Consider the following 22,369-nt stretch of genomic DNA (forward strand, 5'->3'; position numbering starts at 1 on the left):
ATGATGGCTGCCTGGGTCTGGTCCAGTGACTCCGGTCGGAGACGGCGGCCCAGGTTGCGCTTGGCCCAGGATGACGCCACCTCAAAGGGTCCTTCCCAGTCCTGTTTAGGAAACTCAAAGAGGCGTTTTAGCTCCAACTCCATAGCCATAGAATAATGATCGCGGAGAATCAAGAGTGCCGTGTATGCCCAGTTCTTCGCATTACCCTCTATTCGAGTCTGTGTTTGTTCGCTCGGTGCAGCTGGCTTAATGACAGTCATTAAATTCTGTAAAATTTTATTCAGGGAGGGCGGATATTTGTCCCTTGAAACGTTTTTAAGGTGATGAACAGATTTGATCAGTCTGTGAATAATCCGCACTTTAGCTGAAAAGTCTGTGTCATCAGATGGCACGGCGTGTCTGGGAGGTTCAGGTCGTGAAAATCTGGCACGTTTCACATACCGTCTGTCCCATGCTTGTCCTCGGTCAGTCAGGCGCCTCTGCTCGTGTTGATCCCCGTGACGGGCAGCATAGCGGGTCGTAGTTGGTCGCTCTCTGCTCCGGCGCTGCCGCCATGTGTGGGGGATTTCTCTCTCCTCTCTCCGGTGGTGCCATCCACTCACCACTGAAGCGTAGGTCCGGCGCTCAGTGTGGGATGGGTAACTGCGATCCCGGGCTCGCTCCTGTTCAAAACGGTGCTCTTGTTCCGGCCGATCACGGTAGCGGGCTGCATAGCGGACTGGAGCTGGCTGTTCTGCCCTCCGGTGTTGACGCCATGCCGGGTGAGCGTTGTGGGGAATTTCTCTCCCCTCACGGCGGTCATGTCCCCTCACCACCGACGCGTAGGTACGGCGCACGGCGCGGGACGGGTAGCTGGTCCGTCTGGGAGATCTACGGTCGTCTTTGAAGTCGCGGTCGCCTCTCCGGCCTCTGCGATGGCGGACGACGGTCCAGTCGTCTTCCGGATAAAACGTGGGCATTTTTGCAGGCACACTTGCGGTCTCAGCTTAGACAAATGGTCGCTGGGGACCGTGCTAGCAGTGTAAAAATTGCTGTGTGTCCCAAAAATAATAATAATAATAGTCCTCACGTTTTTTCAGAAAATGAAAAAGAGCTTTATTTTCGCTTAATGCAAAAAATAAAAGCAAACAAATTTACAAAATATACAAAGAGATAAGCCAAAGTCGCGACGTTTCGGTCAATATTAACCTTCTTCAGGCTGGCTTACTTGAAGAATGAAAACAGTATCATAAAACATTAGTTACAATGCAAGTCGCCGGTGTGTGCACTGCGCAAGTCCAAATTCAAACATTGCGGGTCTCAACAACCAATGAGAGGAGCTCCTGCTCCGTGAGTCAGAGGCCCCCCTCGAAAGATTCAAATTGATTGGTTGTTAGCCCGTTTGCTGCGTTCAGGAACATTTTGAATCACAGTAATTTGTAAACAGAAATATATACAGTTTTCAAACAATGTTGCTCTCCATATGAGAGTTAAGGGAACATGGTCACAAACCAAACAGTGTTGATAAAATATGCAGTCAGAAAATATATACACACCGGACGACAGTAACTTGTGAATAGAAATATACAGTATTTACAAAAAGTCTCTCTCCATATGAGAGTCAAAAGGAAATCATCACAATCAGAATTACGTTGATGATATGTACAGTAATTGAGTATACACATATATATACAGTGTTTCAGTGTAAGGGCAGAGGGTCCCAGGAGTGGGTTGACAAGGGGCACAGGCGGGTTAGGAGGAGATAAGGTGAGAACTCGATTGCCGAAGGCAATCGAGTCTCAATGCACAGGCCTTCCCTGCTCCCGGCTCAAGGAACCATGCCCCAAACTTGGTGTCCTGAAAAAGGGATTATGTTAGTATTCTAAACATGAGGTTTACCATTCCAAAATAGGGTTAAAAATGGTTGGGGTTAGGATTTGGGCTTAGGGTCGGGTTCCAAGGATAAGATTAGAATCAGCACAGGGTTAGAATTGGTTAGGTTTAGGATAAAACTCATGGTTAGGATGTCACAGCAAATATATACAGACAGGTGGAGTGTTGGTAACAATGATAATAATAATGAACATGGCAAAAACAGGAAAAACAGAACAGTAATAATAAACAAGTATATACGTTATGTGGACTTTATGTCCTTTAAAAACTTTTTTCATTTAACCCCTTAGGGTGTACAGTGTCCAGTTTTGCAATCCAGAGTCTTTCAGCCTTCCTCCTCTGCTGAGTAGTCCATCTGGGATTTGCCTGTGTTACTGTTGCTCTGACAGATTCCCAGCCATGTGTCAGGAAGTGTTTCACCAGTTGTGTGTGTGTGTTCTTCTTCCTTAACACATTATACCTATGCTGGGTGAACCTTGTCAAAATTGTGTTGCTTGTCTCACCCACATACTGAATCCCACATTTGCTGCAAGTGATCATATAAACACAGTTCTTGGAGCGTGGAGTCCCATTAGCTTGTGAGCAGAATACATTCCCATTAGAAAAACTACGCAACCATTTCTGGTGCTTAAAAAATTGCCCCTGGTCTCTGAGTTTGGGCTCAGAGAGAGGTGAGATTTTTGCCTTAATGAGGAAATCCCTTAGGTTTTTATTCCTCCTAAAGGCAGCTATAACCTTGTGATCCCCCAGCAATTGGGTTTTCTGGACAAGATCCTGAAAATTGTTTCTAATCACTCTGATTAGTTTGCACGTTGATGGGGCATAGGTCAAAACAACAGGCAGGACAGGTGTCAAATCAATGGGTTTTGTCTGCAGGAATGAATTGAAGCATTTCCTGAGGAAAGAGCGACAATACCCCCTACTGGTGAGAGCTGAGAATAGAATTTTGGTCGCTGCTCTGAAGTCAGTAGGTTGTGTGCAAATTCTGTGAAATCTCAACAGTTGTGACTTTATTAAACCAGCAAAGGTATGTTTTGGGTGGAAACTTGTTTTGAATAAAAGGGCATGTGTGTCTGTGGGCTTGAAGAATACTTTAATATCCAATTTGTGTGTCTGTGGAAAATTTGGGCCTTTGAAAGTGGTTGTATCCAAGAAATCAATTGTGGTCCTATTAATTGTAGATTTTAATTTGATTGAATCATTATGGGCATTCAGAGTGCTTAGAAAGGTTTCAAAATCTTGTTCAGAGTGTGGCCATATGCCCCAGATGTCGTCAAGAAATCGGTAATAGTATAGTGGTTTCTTGACACATTTTGCCAGGGCTGCAGTTTCCCATTCTGCCATGAAAATGTTGGCATATGCCGGGGCGAATTTTTTGCCCATGGCTGTACCTTTTATCTGCAAGAAGAAGTCCCCATTGAATTCAAAGTCATTTCTCGTTAAGTTGATTTCTAATAATTGTAATAATTCTTTTTCAGGTCTTTTTTTGTCAGGGTATTTTTGGAAAATATTCCTAATGGAGTTTATTCCCTCCTTAATGTCAATATTTGTGTATAGGCTGTCAATGTCAATTGAAAAGAGAAATGATTCAGTGGGGACTTCTGTCTGCTTAACCTTTTCCACAAAGTCATACGTATCCTTAATGTAACTTTCATGCTTTATGGATAAGGGATTAAGGAAGAAGTCCAGATATTCTGCAGTGTGGTAAGTTTCACTACCGCAATCAGACACAATGGGACGCCCGGGAGGCACCTGAAATGGTATAGACCACTTTGCTGGGTCTTTGTGGATTTTAGGTAATAAATAAAAGAGCCTTCCCCTTGGCTCAGCGGAGCCCAGTAAATAGGTTTTTTGTTTGAAATTAATGAATTTTTTTAGGTGTAGATTATTAACAATTTTCTCCACAATAGGTAACGTATCCAAATAAATGGGTTTCTTTAATTTAGAATAATAGGTTTTATCATGTAATTGTCTGTAGCCCTCTTGTAGGTATTGATCCCTGTCCAAGATTACTACAGCGCTGCCTTTATCTGCTGGTTTTAGGATTATTGATTTATTTTCTTTCAGTTCTTTAAGAGCTTTGAGCTCCTCCTCCGTTAAATTTGGTTTAACGTGGCTGATGTGGAAATGGTTATTAAAATATTCATAGTCAGCTTTCATTAAAGTGGACACTTCCTGTGGAAGCTGACCTAATGGAGGAGACCACTCAGATTTAAGAGTGAAAGGCTGGGGTTCTGCTTCAGACTTCTCCCCATAATGAATAGCCAATTTGATTCTCCTGTGATATTGTTGAATATCATGCTTACATTGTAATTTGAAATTTTTGTCAGGACCTATTGCAGGAATGAAATTAAGACCCCTATTCAGGAGGTTCCGCTGGGCAGTGGAAGGCTTAAAATGCTTAGACAAGTTAATAACACCAGAACTTACCCCCTCCCTTTTATCAGATGGGCTCAAGGGGACTCTACAAAAGCATTCCAGTGCTCCAACATATGCAAAGCCGTTACGTCAGTCCAGTGGATGTTGTCCCTTCCTGTCTCAAAACTGTCATCAGGAAGAGCCGGTATGTGGTTCACCAGACCTGTAATGAAAGTGTTTAAGTGCAGGAGTGTGTCCTGCTCATTCTGGGGCAGAGCGGAGGAGTAGTTCACCACTGGCACGTAGATGTCAGCTTCAGGAAATTCATTCTGGGCCGTCAGTAGTGCCTTTTTCAGTTCTGTGATTGGTGTGTTCTTGTCCCTCTGTGATCTGTTATTTAGGCCAAAAGATAAAATTATTGTTTCCACTTCTACGCTGGAAGTGGCTTTTTCCAGCAGGGCCTGTGCATGGCACCACTTTGCACCGGGGAAGCTGTCAATTTGCACGTTCTCCGCTGAAAAAGATGGGAGTGTGCTTACATTTGAGTCACCGATGATGAGTGCTGATTTCCTGATGTGGAGGCTCCAATCCTGCAGCTTCCTCAGCGTGTTTGGGTGTCTCGTGGGGAGGACGGGTTGTTCAGCAGGTGAAGCAGGTGCAAGGGGAGGAGACTGGGAGGATTCCTCCATTCTCCTCGTCTGGAGGCGGGTCTGCACGCAGGATTTCAGTCTGTCCTGTGTGGTGCGTGGCAGGCCGAGATGTGCAGACGTGGACGGTCCAGGCGCTGTTTCAATGTCTTTTATGGGTCTCGTGGGGATGGTCTCGTCCCCCTGAGTGAGGTCCATTACCTCGATCATTATGTCATCTTCCGGTTGCGGGGACTGAGTGGGCGGGGGTGGCTCCTCCTCAGCAGAGGTTGTGCGAAGCGCGGCGAATACCCTCTCCACTCTCCGGTCTTTTGGTGACGTTGGTGTGGGTTCAGGAGGGTCTTCATGGGGGGTGGGGGTGATGGGTTTTGGATCGTCGTCCTCCTCACCGTCGCGCTCTATGAAAGGTGACCAGTCACCGCTGATGGTGTCGGTCATGGTGGTCGCCGTCGCCGTGGTGACAGGGCGCGCTGGAGGTGGAGCATGCACCTGTGCAGTCACCGTTATGGTTCGGCCGGCTCTGGGCTGTGGCGTGGCAGGCTGTGCAGTTGGAGCTGGCTGCAACACTTCTGTCAGAGGTTCGGTCGAGTCGAGTGTTATTAGATCATCCCTCACCTCTGGTTGTCGTGTCGGTTCGCTGGTTCCGCGGCTCTGTTCTCTCGATTCGGTGTCCGCTCTCAGGTCTGCCAGTCTGGCTATGATGGCTGCCTGGGTCTGGTCCAGTGACTCCGGTCGGAGACGGCGGCCCAGGTTGCGCTTGGCCCAGGATGACGCCACCTCAAAGGGTCCTTCCCAGTCCTGTTTAGGAAACTCAAAGAGGCGTTTTAGCTCCAACTCCATAGCCATAGAATAATGATCGCGGAGAATCAAGAGTGCCGTGTATGCCCAGTTCTTCGCATTACCCTCTATTCGAGTCTGTGTTTGTTCGCTCGGTGCAGCTGGCTTAATGACAGTCATTAAATTCTGTAAAATTTTATTCAGGGAGGGCGGATATTTGTCCCTTGAAACGTTTTTAAGGTGATGAACAGATTTGATCAGTCTGTGAATAATCCGCACTTTAGCTGAAAAGTCTGTGTCATCAGATGGCACGGCGTGTCTGGGAGGTTCAGGTCGTGAAAATCTGGCACGTTTCACATACCGTCTGTCCCATGCTTGTCCTCGGTCAGTCAGGCGCCTCTGCTCGTGTTGATCCCCGTGACGGGCAGCATAGCGGGTCGTAGTTGGTCGCTCTCTGCTCCGGCGCTGCCGCCATGTGTGGGGGATTTCTCTCTCCTCTCTCCGGTGGTGCCATCCACTCACCACTGAAGCGTAGGTCCGGCGCTCAGTGTGGGATGGGTAACTGCGATCCCGGGCTCGCTCCTGTTCAAAACGGTGCTCTTGTTCCGGCCGATCACGGTAGCGGGCTGCATAGCGGACTGGAGCTGGCTGTTCTGCCCTCCGGTGTTGACGCCATGCCGGGTGAGCGTTGTGGGGAATTTCTCTCCCCTCACGGCGGTCATGTCCCCTCACCACCGACGCGTAGGTACGGCGCACGGCGCGGGACGGGTAGCTGGTCCGTCTGGGAGATCTACGGTCGTCTTTGAAGTCGCGGTCGCCTCTCCGGCCTCTGCGATGGCGGACGACGGTCCAGTCGTCTTCCGGATAAAACGTGGGCATTTTTGCAGGCACACTTGCGGTCTCAGCTTAGACAAATGGTCGCTGGGGACCGTGCTAGCAGTGTAAAAATTGCTGTGTGTCCCAAAAATAATAATAATAATAGTCCTCACGTTTTTTCAGAAAATGAAAAAGAGCTTTATTTTCGCTTAATGCAAAAAATAAAAGCAAACAAATTTACAAAATATACAAAGAGATAAGCCAAAGTCGCGACGTTTCGGTCAATATTAACCTTCTTCAGGCTGGCTTACTTGAAGAATGAAAACAGTATCATAAAACATTAGTTACAATGCAAGTCGCCGGTGTGTGCACTGCGCAAGTCCAAATTCAAACATTGCGGGTCTCAACAACCAATGAGAGGAGCTCCTGCTCCGTGAGTCAGAGGCCCCCCTCGAAAGATTCAAATTGATTGGTTGTTAGCCCGTTTGCTGCGTTCAGGAACATTTTGAATCACAGTAATTTGTAAACAGAAATATATACAGTTTTCAAACAATGTTGCTCTCCATATGAGAGTTAAGGGAACATGGTCACAAACCAAACAGTGTTGATAAAATATGCAGTCAGAAAATATATACACACCGGACGACAGTAACTTGTGAATAGAAATATACAGTATTTACAAAAAGTCTCTCTCCATATGAGAGTCAAAAGGAAATCATCACAATCAGAATTACGTTGATGATATGTACAGTAATTGAGTATACACATATATATACAGTGTTTCAGTGTAAGGGCAGAGGGTCCCAGGAGTGGGTTGACAAGGGGCACAGGCGGGTTAGGAGGAGATAAGGTGAGAACTCGATTGCCGAAGGCAATCGAGTCTCAATGCACAGGCCTTCCCTGCTCCCGGCTCAAGGAACCATGCCCCAAACTTGGTGTCCTGAAAAAGGGATTATGTTAGTATTCTAAACATGAGGTTTACCATTCCAAAATAGGGTTAAAAATGGTTGGGGTTAGGATTTGGGCTTAGGGTCGGGTTCCAAGGATAAGATTAGAATCAGCACAGGGTTAGAATTGGTTAGGTTTAGGATAAAACTCATGGTTAGGATGTCACAGCAAATATATACAGACAGGTGGAGTGTTGGTAACAATGATAATAATAATGAACATGGCAAAAACAGGAAAAACAGAACAGTAATAATAAACAAGTATATACGTTATGTGGACTTTATGTCCTTTAAAAACTTTTTTCATTTAACCCCTTAGGGTGTACAGTGTCCAGTTTTGCAATCCAGAGTCTTTCAGCCTTCCTCCTCTGCTGAGTAGTCCATCTGGGATTTGCCTGTGTTACTGTTGCTCTGACAGATTCCCAGCCATGTGTCAGGAAGTGTTTCACCAGTTGTGTGTGTGTGTTCTTCTTCCTTAACACATTATACCTATGCTGGGTGAACCTTGTCAAAATTGTGTTGCTTGTCTCACCCACATACTGAATCCCACATTTGCTGCAAGTGATCATATAAACACAGTTCTTGGAGCGTGGAGTCCCATTAGCTTGTGAGCAGAATACATTCCCATTAGAAAAACTACGCAACCATTTCTGGTGCTTAAAAAATTGCCCCTGGTCTCTGAGTTTGGGCTCAGAGAGAGGTGAGATTTTTGCCTTAATGAGGAAATCCCTTAGGTTTTTATTCCTCCTAAAGGCAGCTATAACCTTGTGATCCCCCAGCAATTGGGTTTTCTGGACAAGATCCTGAAAATTGTTTCTAATCACTCTGATTAGTTTGCACGTTGATGGGGCATAGGTCAAAACAACAGGCAGGACAGGTGTCAAATCAATGGGTTTTGTCTGCAGGAATGAATTGAAGCATTTCCTGAGGAAAGAGCGACAATACCCCCTACTGGTGAGAGCTGAGAATAGAATTTTGGTCGCTGCTCTGAAGTCAGTAGGTTGTGTGCAAATTCTGTGAAATCTCAACAGTTGTGACTTTATTAAACCAGCAAAGGTATGTTTTGGGTGGAAACTTGTTTTGAATAAAAGGGCATGTGTGTCTGTGGGCTTGAAGAATACTTTAATATCCAATTTGTGTGTCTGTGGAAAATTTGGGCCTTTGAAAGTGGTTGTATCCAAGAAATCAATTGTGGTCCTATTAATTGTAGATTTTAATTTGATTGAATCATTATGGGCATTCAGAGTGCTTAGAAAGGTTTCAAAATCTTGTTCAGAGTGTGGCCATATGCCCCAGATGTCGTCAAGAAATCGGTAATAGTATAGTGGTTTCTTGACACATTTTGCCAGGGCTGCAGTTTCCCATTCTGCCATGAAAATGTTGGCATATGCCGGGGCGAATTTTTTGCCCATGGCTGTACCTTTTATCTGCAAGAAGAAGTCCCCATTGAATTCAAAGTCATTTCTCGTTAAGTTGATTTCTAATAATTGTAATAATTCTTTTTCAGGTCTTTTTTTGTCAGGGTATTTTTGGAAAATATTCCTAATGGAGTTTATTCCCTCCTTAATGTCAATATTTGTGTATAGGCTGTCAATGTCAATTGAAAAGAGAAATGATTCAGTGGGGACTTCTGTCTGCTTAACCTTTTCCACAAAGTCATACGTATCCTTAATGTAACTTTCATGCTTTATGGATAAGGGATTAAGGAAGAAGTCCAGATATTCTGCAGTGTGGTAAGTTTCACTACCGCAATCAGACACAATGGGACGCCCGGGAGGCACCTGAAATGGTATAGACCACTTTGCTGGGTCTTTGTGGATTTTAGGTAATAAATAAAAGAGCCTTCCCCTTGGCTCAGCGGAGCCCAGTAAATAGGTTTTTTGTTTGAAATTAATGAATTTTTTTAGGTGTAGATTATTAACAATTTTCTCCACAATAGGTAACGTATCCAAATAAATGGGTTTCTTTAATTTAGAATAATAGGTTTTATCATGTAATTGTCTGTAGCCCTCTTGTAGGTATTGATCCCTGTCCAAGATTACTACAGCGCTGCCTTTATCTGCTGGTTTTAGGATTATTGATTTATTTTCTTTCAGTTCTTTAAGAGCTTTGAGCTCCTCCTCCGTTAAATTTGGTTTAACGTGGCTGATGTGGAAATGGTTATTAAAATATTCATAGTCAGCTTTCATTAAAGTGGACACTTCCTGTGGAAGCTGACCTAATGGAGGAGACCACTCAGATTTAAGAGTGAAAGGCTGGGGTTCTGCTTCAGACTTCTCCCCATAATGAATAGCCAATTTGATTCTCCTGTGATATTGTTGAATATCATGCTTACATTGTAATTTGAAATTTTTGTCAGGACCTATTGCAGGAATGAAATTAAGACCCCTATTCAGGAGGTTCCGCTGGGCAGTGGAAGGCTTAAAATGCTTAGACAAGTTAATAACACCAGAACTTACCCCCTCCCTTTTATCAGATGGGCTCAAGGGGACTCTACAAAAGCATTCCAGTGCTCCAACATATGCAAAGCCGTTACGTCAGTCCAGTGGATGTTGTCCCTTCCTGTCTCAAAACTGTCATCAGGAAGAGCCGGTATGTGGTTCACCAGACCTGTAATGAAAGTGTTTAAGTGCAGGAGTGTGTCCTGCTCATTCTGGGGCAGAGCGGAGGAGTAGTTCACCACTGGCACGTAGATGTCAGCTTCAGGAAATTCATTCTGGGCCGTCAGTAGTGCCTTTTTCAGTTCTGTGATTGGTGTGTTCTTGTCCCTCTGTGATCTGTTATTTAGGCCAAAAGATAAAATTATTGTTTCCACTTCTACGCTGGAAGTGGCTTTTTCCAGCAGGGCCTGTGCATGGCACCACTTTGCACCGGGGAAGCTGTCAATTTGCACGTTCTCCGCTGAAAAAGATGGGAGTGTGCTTACATTTGAGTCACCGATGATGAGTGCTGATTTCCTGATGTGGAGGCTCCAATCCTGCAGCTTCCTCAGCGTGTTTGGGTGTCTCGTGGGGAGGACGGGTTGTTCAGCAGGTGAAGCAGGTGCAAGGGGAGGAGACTGGGAGGATTCCTCCATTCTCCTCGTCTGGAGGCGGGTCTGCACGCAGGATTTCAGTCTGTCCTGTGTGGTGCGTGGCAGGCCGAGATGTGCAGACGTGGACGGTCCAGGCGCTGTTTCAATGTCTTTTATGGGTCTCGTGGGGATGGTCTCGTCCCCCTGAGTGAGGTCCATTACCTCGATCATTATGTCATCTTCCGGTTGCGGGGACTGAGTGGGCGGGGGTGGCTCCTCCTCAGCAGAGGTTGTGCGAAGCGCGGCGAATACCCTCTCCACTCTCCGGTCTTTTGGTGACGTTGGTGTGGGTTCAGGAGGGTCTTCATGGGGGGTGGGGGTGATGGGTTTTGGATCGTCGTCCTCCTCACCGTCGCGCTCTATGAAAGGTGACCAGTCACCGCTGATGGTGTCGGTCATGGTGGTCGCCGTCGCCGTGGTGACAGGGCGCGCTGGAGGTGGAGCATGCACCTGTGCAGTCACCGTTATGGTTCGGCCGGCTCTGGGCTGTGGCGTGGCAGGCTGTGCAGTTGGAGCTGGCTGCAACACTTCTGTCAGAGGTTCGGTCGAGTCGAGTGTTATTAGATCATCCCTCACCTCTGGTTGTCGTGTCGGTTCGCTGGTTCCGCGGCTCTGTTCTCTCGATTCGGTGTCCGCTCTCAGGTCTGCCAGTCTGGCTATGATGGCTGCCTGGGTCTGGTCCAGTGACTCCGGTCGGAGACGGCGGCCCAGGTTGCGCTTGGCCCAGGATGACGCCACCTCAAAGGGTCCTTCCCAGTCCTGTTTAGGAAACTCAAAGAGGCGTTTTAGCTCCAACTCCATAGCCATAGAATAATGATCGCGGAGAATCAAGAGTGCCGTGTATGCCCAGTTCTTCGCATTACCCTCTATTCGAGTCTGTGTTTGTTCGCTCGGTGCAGCTGGCTTAATGACAGTCATTAAATTCTGTAAAATTTTATTCAGGGAGGGCGGATATTTGTCCCTTGAAACGTTTTTAAGGTGATGAACAGATTTGATCAGTCTGTGAATAATCCGCACTTTAGCTGAAAAGTCTGTGTCATCAGATGGCACGGCGTGTCTGGGAGGTTCAGGTCGTGAAAATCTGGCACGTTTCACATACCGTCTGTCCCATGCTTGTCCTCGGTCAGTCAGGCGCCTCTGCTCGTGTTGATCCCCGTGACGGGCAGCATAGCGGGTCGTAGTTGGTCGCTCTCTGCTCCGGCGCTGCCGCCATGTGTGGGGGATTTCTCTCTCCTCTCTCCGGTGGTGCCATCCACTCACCACTGAAGCGTAGGTCCGGCGCTCAGTGTGGGATGGGTAACTGCGATCCCGGGCTCGCTCCTGTTCAAAACGGTGCTCTTGTTCCGGCCGATCACGGTAGCGGGCTGCATAGCGGACTGGAGCTGGCTGTTCTGCCCTCCGGTGTTGACGCCATGCCGGGTGAGCGTTGTGGGGAATTTCTCTCCCCTCACGGCGGTCATGTCCCCTCACCACCGACGCGTAGGTACGGCGCACGGCGCGGGACGGGTAGCTGGTCCGTCTGGGAGATCTACGGTCGTCTTTGAAGTCGCGGTCGCCTCTCCGGCCTCTGCGATGGCGGACGACGGTCCAGTCGTCTTCCGGATAAAACGTGGGCATTTTTGCAGGCACACTTGCGGTCTCAGCTTAGACAAATGGTCGCTGGGGACCGTGCTAGCAGTGTAAAAATTGCTGTGTGTCCCAAAAATAATAATAATAATAGTCCTCACGTTTTTTCAGAAAATGAAAAAGAGCTTTATTTTCGCTTAATGCAAAAAATAAAAGCAAACAAATTTACAAAATATACAAAGAGATAAGCCAAAGTCGCGACGTTTCGGTCAATATTAACCTTCTTCAGGCTGGCTTACTTGAAGAATGAAAACAGTATCATAAAACATTAGTTACAATGCAAGTCGCCGGTGTGTGCACTGCGCAAGTCCAAATTCAAACATTGCGGGTCTCAACAACCAATGAGAGGAGCTCCTGCTCCGTGAGTCAGAGGCCCCCCTCGAAAGATTCAAATTGATTGGTTGTTAGCCCGTTTGCTGCGTTCAGGAACATTTTGAATCACAGTAATTTGTAAACAGAAATATATACAGTTTTCAAACAATGTTGCTCTCCATATGAGAGTTAAGGGAACATGGTCACAAACCAAACAGTGTTGATAAAATATGCAGTCAGAAAATATATACACACCGGACGACAGTAACTTGTGAATAGAAATATACAGTATTTACAAAAAGTCTCTCTCCATATGAGAGTCAAAAGGAAATCATCACAATCAGAATTACGTTGATGATATGTACAGTAATTGAGTATACACATATATATACAGTGTTTCAGTGTAAGGGCAGAGGGTCCCAGGAGTGGGTTGACAAGGGGCACAGGCGGGTTAGGAGGAGATAAGGTGAGAACTCGATTGCCGAAGGCAATCGAGTCTCAATGCACAGGCCTTCCCTGCTCCCGGCTCAAGGAACCATGCCCCAAACTTGGTGTCCTGAAAAAGGGATTATGTTAGTATTCTAAACATGAGGTTTACCATTCCAAAATAGGGTTAAAAATGGTTGGGGTTAGGATTTGGGCTTAGGGTCGGGTTCCAAGGATAAGATTAGAATCAGCACAGGGTTAGAATTGGTTAGGTTTAGGATAAAACTCATGGTTAGGATGTCACAGCAAATATATACAGACAGGTGGAGTGTTGGTAACAATGATAATAATAATGAACATGGCAAAAACAGGAAAAACAGAACAGTAATAATAAACAAGTATATACGTTATGTGGACTTTATGTCCTTTAAAAACTTTTTTCATTTAACCCCTTAGGGTGTACAGTGTCCAGTTTTGCAATCCAGAGTCTTTCAGCCTTCCTCCTCTGCTGAGTAGTCCATCTGGGATTTGCCTGTGTTACTGTTGCTCTGACAGATTCCCAGCCATGTGTCAGGAAGTGTTTCACCAGTTGTGTGTGTGTGTTCTTCTTCCTTAACACATTATACCTATGCTGGGTGAACCTTGTCAAAATTGTGTTGCTTGTCTCACCCACATACTGAATCCCACATTTGCTGCAAGTGATCATATAAACACAGTTCTTGGAGCGTGGAGTCCCATTAGCTTGTGAGCAGAATACATTCCCATTAGAAAAACTACGCAACCATTTCTGGTGCTTAAAAAATTGCCCCTGGTCTCTGAGTTTGGGCTCAGAGAGAGGTGAGATTTTTGCCTTAATGAGGAAATCCCTTAGGTTTTTATTCCTCCTAAAGGCAGCTATAACCTTGTGATCCCCCAGCAATTGGGTTTTCTGGACAAGATCCTGAAAATTGTTTCTAATCACTCTGATTAGTTTGCACGTTGATGGGGCATAGGTCAAAACAACAGGCAGGACAGGTGTCAAATCAATGGGTTTTGTCTGCAGGAATGAATTGAAGCATTTCCTGAGGAAAGAGCGACAATACCCCCTACTGGTGAGAGCTGAGAATAGAATTTTGGTCGCTGCTCTGAAGTCAGTAGGTTGTGTGCAAATTCTGTGAAATCTCAACAGTTGTGACTTTATTAAACCAGCAAAGGTATGTTTTGGGTGGAAACTTGTTTTGAATAAAAGGGCATGTGTGTCTGTGGGCTTGAAGAATACTTTAATATCCAATTTGTGTGTCTGTGGAAAATTTGGGCCTTTGAAAGTGGTTGTATCCAAGAAATCAATTGTGGTCCTATTAATTGTAGATTTTAATTTGATTGAATCATTATGGGCATTCAGAGTGCTTAGAAAGGTTTCAAAATCTTGTTCAGAGTGTGGCCATATGCCCCAGATGTCGTCAAGAAATCGGTAATAGTATAGTGGTTTCTTGACACATTTTGCCAGGGCTGCAGTTTCCCATTCTGCCATGAAAATGTTGGCATATGCCGGGGCGAATTTTTTGCCCATGGCTGTACCTTTTATCTGCAAGAAGAAGTCCCCATTGAATTCAAAGTCATTTCTCGTTAAGTTGATTTCTAATAATTGTAATAATTCTTTTTCAGGTCTTTTTTTGTCAGGGTATTTTTGGAAAATATTCCTAATGGAGTTTATTCCCTCCTTAATGTCAATATTTGTGTATAGGCTGTCAATGTCAATTGAAAAGAGAAATGATTCAGTGGGGACTTCTGTCTGCTTAACCTTTTCCACAAAGTCATACGTATCCTTAATGTAACTTTCATGCTTTATGGATAAGGGATTAAGGAAGAAGTCCAGATATTCTGCAGTGTGGTAAGTTTCACTACCGCAATCAGACACAATGGGACGCCCGGGAGGCACCTGAAATGGTATAGACCACTTTGCTGGGTCTTTGTGGATTTTAGGTAATAAATAAAAGAGCCTTCCCCTTGGCTCAGCGGAGCCCAGTAAATAGGTTTTTTGTTTGAAATTAATGAATTTTTTTAGGTGTAGATTATTAACAATTTTCTCCACAATAGGTAACGTATCCAAATAAATGGGTTTCTTTAATTTAGAATAATAGGTTTTATCATGTAATTGTCTGTAGCCCTCTTGTAGGTATTGATCCCTGTCCAAGATTACTACAGCGCTGCCTTTATCTGCTGGTTTTAGGATTATTGATTTATTTTCTTTCAGTTCTTTAAGAGCTTTGAGCTCCTCCTCCGTTAAATTTGGTTTAACGTGGCTGATGTGGAAATGGTTATTAAAATATTCATAGTCAGCTTTCATTAAAGTGGACACTTCCTGTGGAAGCTGACCTAATGGAGGAGACCACTCAGATTTAAGAGTGAAAGGCTGGGGTTCTGCTTCAGACTTCTCCCCATAATGAATAGCCAATTTGATTCTCCTGTGATATTGTTGAATATCATGCTTACATTGTAATTTGAAATTTTTGTCAGGACCTATTGCAGGAATGAAATTAAGACCCCTATTCAGGAGGTTCCGCTGGGCAGTGGAAGGCTTAAAATGCTTAGACAAGTTAATAACACCAGAACTTACCCCCTCCCTTTTATCAGATGGGCTCAAGGGGACTCTACAAAAGCATTCCAGTGCTCCAACATATGCAAAGCCGTTACGTCAGTCCAGTGGATGTTGTCCCTTCCTGTCTCAAAACTGTCATCAGGAAGAGCCGGTATGTGGTTCACCAGACCTGTAATGAAAGTGTTTAAGTGCAGGAGTGTGTCCTGCTCATTCTGGGGCAGAGCGGAGGAGTAGTTCACCACTGGCACGTAGATGTCAGCTTCAGGAAATTCATTCTGGGCCGTCAGTAGTGCCTTTTTCAGTTCTGTGATTGGTGTGTTCTTGTCCCTCTGTGATCTGTTATTTAGGCCAAAAGATAAAATTATTGTTTCCACTTCTACGCTGGAAGTGGCTTTTTCCAGCAGGGCCTGTGCATGGCACCACTTTGCACCGGGGAAGCTGTCAATTTGCACGTTCTCCGCTGAAAAAGATGGGAGTGTGCTTACATTTGAGTCACCGATGATGAGTGCTGATTTCCTGATGTGGAGGCTCCAATCCTGCAGCTTCCTCAGCGTGTTTGGGTGTCTCGTGGGGAGGACGGGTTGTTCAGCAGGTGAAGCAGGTGCAAGGGGAGGAGACTGGGAGGATTCCTCCATTCTCCTCGTCTGGAGGCGGGTCTGCACGCAGGATTTCAGTCTGTCCTGTGTGGTGCGTGGCAGGCCGAGATGTGCAGACGTGGACGGTCCAGGCGCTGTTTCAATGTCTTTTATGGGTCTCGTGGGGATGGTCTCGTCCCCCTGAGTGAGGTCCATTACCTCGATCATTATGTCATCTTCCGGTTGCGGGGACTGAGTGGGCGGGGGTGGCTCCTCCTCAGCAGAGGTTGTGCGAAGCGCGGCGAATACCCTCTCCACTCTCCGGTCTTTTGGTGACGTTGGTGTGGGTTCAGGAGGGTCTTCATGGGGGGTGGGGGTGATGGGTTTTGGATCGTCGTCCTCCTCACCGTCGCGCTCTATGAAAGGTGACCAGTCACCGCTGATGGTGTCGGTCATGGTGGTCGCCGTCGCCGTGGTGACAGGGCGCGCTGGAGGTGGAGCATGCACCTGTGCAGTCACCGTTATGGTTCGGCCGGCTCTGGGCTGTGGCGTGGCAGGCTGTGCAGTTGGAGCTGGCTGCAACACTTCTGTCAGAGGTTCGGTCGAGTCGAGTGTTATTAGATCATCCCTCACCTCTGGTTGTCGTGTCGGTTCGCTGGTTCCGCGGCTCTGTTCTCTCGATTCGGTGTCCGCTCTCAGGTCTGCCAGTCTGGCTATGATGGCTGCCTGGGTCTGGTCCAGTGACTCCGGTCGGAGACGGCGGCCCAGGTTGCGCTTGGCCCAGGATGACGCCACCTCAAAGGGTCCTTCCCAGTCCTGTTTAGGAAACTCAAAGAGGCGTTTTAGCTCCAACTCCATAGCCATAGAATAATGATCGCGGAGAATCAAGAGTGCCGTGTATGCCCAGTTCTTCGCATTACCCTCTATTCGAGTCTGTGTTTGTTCGCTCGGTGCAGCTGGCTTAATGACAGTCATTAAATTCTGTAAAATTTTATTCAGGGAGGGCGGATATTTGTCCCTTGAAACGTTTTTAAGGTGATGAACAGATTTGATCAGTCTGTGAATAATCCGCACTTTAGCTGAAAAGTCTGTGTCATCAGATGGCACGGCGTGTCTGGGAGGTTCAGGTCGTGAAAATCTGGCACGTTTCACATACCGTCTGTCCCATGCTTGTCCTCGGTCAGTCAGGCGCCTCTGCTCGTGTTGATCCCCGTGACGGGCAGCATAGCGGGTCGTAGTTGGTCGCTCTCTGCTCCGGCGCTGCCGCCATGTGTGGGGGATTTCTCTCTCCTCTCTCCGGTGGTGCCATCCACTCACCACTGAAGCGTAGGTCCGGCGCTCAGTGTGGGATGGGTAACTGCGATCCCGGGCTCGCTCCTGTTCAAAACGGTGCTCTTGTTCCGGCCGATCACGGTAGCGGGCTGCATAGCGGACTGGAGCTGGCTGTTCTGCCCTCCGGTGTTGACGCCATGCCGGGTGAGCGTTGTGGGGAATTTCTCTCCCCTCACGGCGGTCATGTCCCCTCACCACCGACGCGTAGGTACGGCGCACGGCGCGGGACGGGTAGCTGGTCCGTCTGGGAGATCTACGGTCGTCTTTGAAGTCGCGGTCGCCTCTCCGGCCTCTGCGATGGCGGACGACGGTCCAGTCGTCTTCCGGATAAAACGTGGGCATTTTTGCAGGCACACTTGCGGTCTCAGCTTAGACAAATGGTCGCTGGGGACCGTGCTAGCAGTGTAAAAATTGCTGTGTGTCCCAAAAATAATAATAATAATAGTCCTCACGTTTTTTCAGAAAATGAAAAAGAGCTTTATTTTCGCTTAATGCAAAAAATAAAAGCAAACAAATTTACAAAATATACAAAGAGATAAGCCAAAGTCGCGACGTTTCGGTCAATATTAACCTTCTTCAGGCTGGCTTACTTGAAGAATGAAAACAGTATCATAAAACATTAGTTACAATGCAAGTCGCCGGTGTGTGCACTGCGCAAGTCCAAATTCAAACATTGCGGGTCTCAACAACCAATGAGAGGAGCTCCTGCTCCGTGAGTCAGAGGCCCCCCTCGAAAGATTCAAATTGATTGGTTGTTAGCCCGTTTGCTGCGTTCAGGAACATTTTGAATCACAGTAATTTGTAAACAGAAATATATACAGTTTTCAAACAATGTTGCTCTCCATATGAGAGTTAAGGGAACATGGTCACAAACCAAACAGTGTTGATAAAATATGCAGTCAGAAAATATATACACACCGGACGACAGTAACTTGTGAATAGAAATATACAGTATTTACAAAAAGTCTCTCTCCATATGAGAGTCAAAAGGAAATCATCACAATCAGAATTACGTTGATGATATGTACAGTAATTGAGTATACACATATATATACAGTGTTTCAGTGTAAGGGCAGAGGGTCCCAGGAGTGGGTTGACAAGGGGCACAGGCGGGTTAGGAGGAGATAAGGTGAGAACTCGATTGCCGAAGGCAATCGAGTCTCAATGCACAGGCCTTCCCTGCTCCCGGCTCAAGGAACCATGCCCCAAACTTGGTGTCCTGAAAAAGGGATTATGTTAGTATTCTAAACATGAGGTTTACCATTCCAAAATAGGGTTAAAAATGGTTGGGGTTAGGATTTGGGCTTAGGGTCGGGTTCCAAGGATAAGATTAGAATCAGCACAGGGTTAGAATTGGTTAGGTTTAGGATAAAACTCATGGTTAGGATGTCACAGCAAATATATACAGACAGGTGGAGTGTTGGTAACAATGATAATAATAATGAACATGGCAAAAACAGGAAAAACAGAACAGTAATAATAAACAAGTATATACGTTATGTGGACTTTATGTCCTTTAAAAACTTTTTTCATTTAACCCCTTAGGGTGTACAGTGTCCAGTTTTGCAATCCAGAGTCTTTCAGCCTTCCTCCTCTGCTGAGTAGTCCATCTGGGATTTGCCTGTGTTACTGTTGCTCTGACAGATTCCCAGCCATGTGTCAGGAAGTGTTTCACCAGTTGTGTGTGTGTGTTCTTCTTCCTTAACACATTATACCTATGCTGGGTGAACCTTGTCAAAATTGTGTTGCTTGTCTCACCCACATACTGAATCCCACATTTGCTGCAAGTGATCATATAAACACAGTTCTTGGAGCGTGGAGTCCCATTAGCTTGTGAGCAGAATACATTCCCATTAGAAAAACTACGCAACCATTTCTGGTGCTTAAAAAATTGCCCCTGGTCTCTGAGTTTGGGCTCAGAGAGAGGTGAGATTTTTGCCTTAATGAGGAAATCCCTTAGGTTTTTATTCCTCCTAAAGGCAGCTATAACCTTGTGATCCCCCAGCAATTGGGTTTTCTGGACAAGATCCTGAAAATTGTTTCTAATCACTCTGATTAGTTTGCACGTTGATGGGGCATAGGTCAAAACAACAGGCAGGACAGGTGTCAAATCAATGGGTTTTGTCTGCAGGAATGAATTGAAGCATTTCCTGAGGAAAGAGCGACAATACCCCCTACTGGTGAGAGCTGAGAATAGAATTTTGGTCGCTGCTCTGAAGTCAGTAGGTTGTGTGCAAATTCTGTGAAATCTCAACAGTTGTGACTTTATTAAACCAGCAAAGGTATGTTTTGGGTGGAAACTTGTTTTGAATAAAAGGGCATGTGTGTCTGTGGGCTTGAAGAATACTTTAATATCCAATTTGTGTGTCTGTGGAAAATTTGGGCCTTTGAAAGTGGTTGTATCCAAGAAATCAATTGTGGTCCTATTAATTGTAGATTTTAATTTGATTGAATCATTATGGGCATTCAGAGTGCTTAGAAAGGTTTCAAAATCTTGTTCAGAGTGTGGCCATATGCCCCAGATGTCGTCAAGAAATCGGTAATAGTATAGTGGTTTCTTGACACATTTTGCCAGGGCTGCAGTTTCCCATTCTGCCATGAAAATGTTGGCATATGCCGGGGCGAATTTTTTGCCCATGGCTGTACCTTTTATCTGCAAGAAGAAGTCCCCATTGAATTCAAAGTCATTTCTCGTTAAGTTGATTTCTAATAATTGTAATAATTCTTTTTCAGGTCTTTTTTTGTCAGGGTATTTTTGGAAAATATTCCTAATGGAGTTTATTCCCTCCTTAATGTCAATATTTGTGTATAGGCTGTCAATGTCAATTGAAAAGAGAAATGATTCAGTGGGGACTTCTGTCTGCTTAACCTTTTCCACAAAGTCATACGTATCCTTAATGTAACTTTCATGCTTTATGGATAAGGGATTAAGGAAGAAGTCCAGATATTCTGCAGTGTGGTAAGTTTCACTACCGCAATCAGACACAATGGGACGCCCGGGAGGCACCTGAAATGGTATAGACCACTTTGCTGGGTCTTTGTGGATTTTAGGTAATAAATAAAAGAGCCTTCCCCTTGGCTCAGCGGAGCCCAGTAAATAGGTTTTTTGTTTGAAATTAATGAATTTTTTTAGGTGTAGATTATTAACAATTTTCTCCACAATAGGTAACGTATCCAAATAAATGGGTTTCTTTAATTTAGAATAATAGGTTTTATCATGTAATTGTCTGTAGCCCTCTTGTAGGTATTGATCCCTGTCCAAGATTACTACAGCGCTGCCTTTATCTGCTGGTTTTAGGATTATTGATTTATTTTCTTTCAGTTCTTTAAGAGCTTTGAGCTCCTCCTCCGTTAAATTTGGTTTAACGTGGCTGATGTGGAAATGGTTATTAAAATATTCATAGTCAGCTTTCATTAAAGTGGACACTTCCTGTGGAAGCTGACCTAATGGAGGAGACCACTCAGATTTAAGAGTGAAAGGCTGGGGTTCTGCTTCAGACTTCTCCCCATAATGAATAGCCAATTTGATTCTCCTGTGATATTGTTGAATATCATGCTTACATTGTAATTTGAAATTTTTGTCAGGACCTATTGCAGGAATGAAATTAAGACCCCTATTCAGGAGGTTCCGCTGGGCAGTGGAAGGCTTAAAATGCTTAGACAAGTTAATAACACCAGAACTTACCCCCTCCCTTTTATCAGATGGGCTCAAGGGGACTCTACAAAAGCATTCCAGTGCTCCAACATATGCAAAGCCGTTACGTCAGTCCAGTGGATGTTGTCCCTTCCTGTCTCAAAACTGTCATCAGGAAGAGCCGGTATGTGGTTCACCAGACCTGTAATGAAAGTGTTTAAGTGCAGGAGTGTGTCCTGCTCATTCTGGGGCAGAGCGGAGGAGTAGTTCACCACTGGCACGTAGATGTCAGCTTCAGGAAATTCATTCTGGGCCGTCAGTAGTGCCTTTTTCAGTTCTGTGATTGGTGTGTTCTTGTCCCTCTGTGATCTGTTATTTAGGCCAAAAGATAAAATTATTGTTTCCACTTCTACGCTGGAAGTGGCTTTTTCCAGCAGGGCCTGTGCATGGCACCACTTTGCACCGGGGAAGCTGTCAATTTGCACGTTCTCCGCTGAAAAAGATGGGAGTGTGCTTACATTTGAGTCACCGATGATGAGTGCTGATTTCCTGATGTGGAGGCTCCAATCCTGCAGCTTCCTCAGCGTGTTTGGGTGTCTCGTGGGGAGGACGGGTTGTTCAGCAGGTGAAGCAGGTGCAAGGGGAGGAGACTGGGAGGATTCCTCCATTCTCCTCGTCTGGAGGCGGGTCTGCACGCAGGATTTCAGTCTGTCCTGTGTGGTGCGTGGCAGGCCGAGATGTGCAGACGTGGACGGTCCAGGCGCTGTTTCAATGTCTTTTATGGGTCTCGTGGGGATGGTCTCGTCCCCCTGAGTGAGGTCCATTACCTCGATCATTATGTCATCTTCCGGTTGCGGGGACTGAGTGGGCGGGGGTGGCTCCTCCTCAGCAGAGGTTGTGCGAAGCGCGGCGAATACCCTCTCCACTCTCCGGTCTTTTGGTGACGTTGGTGTGGGTTCAGGAGGGTCTTCATGGGGGGTGGGGGTGATGGGTTTTGGATCGTCGTCCTCCTCACCGTCGCGCTCTATGAAAGGTGACCAGTCACCGCTGATGGTGTCGGTCATGGTGGTCGCCGTCGCCGTGGTGACAGGGCGCGCTGGAGGTGGAGCATGCACCTGTGCAGTCACCGTTATGGTTCGGCCGGCTCTGGGCTGTGGCGTGGCAGGCTGTGCAGTTGGAGCTGGCTGCAACACTTCTGTCAGAGGTTCGGTCGAGTCGAGTGTTATTAGATCATCCCTCACCTCTGGTTGTCGTGTCGGTTCGCTGGTTCCGCGGCTCTGTTCTCTCGATTCGGTGTCCGCTCTCAGGTCTGCCAGTCTGGCTATGATGGCTGCCTGGGTCTGGTCCAGTGACTCCGGTCGGAGACGGCGGCCCAGGTTGCGCTTGGCCCAGGATG

Source organism: Aulonocara stuartgranti (assembly GCF_965226115.1).
Source record: "Aulonocara stuartgranti genome assembly, chromosome: 1".
Taxonomy (NCBI): domain Eukaryota; kingdom Metazoa; phylum Chordata; class Actinopteri; order Cichliformes; family Cichlidae; genus Aulonocara; species Aulonocara stuartgranti.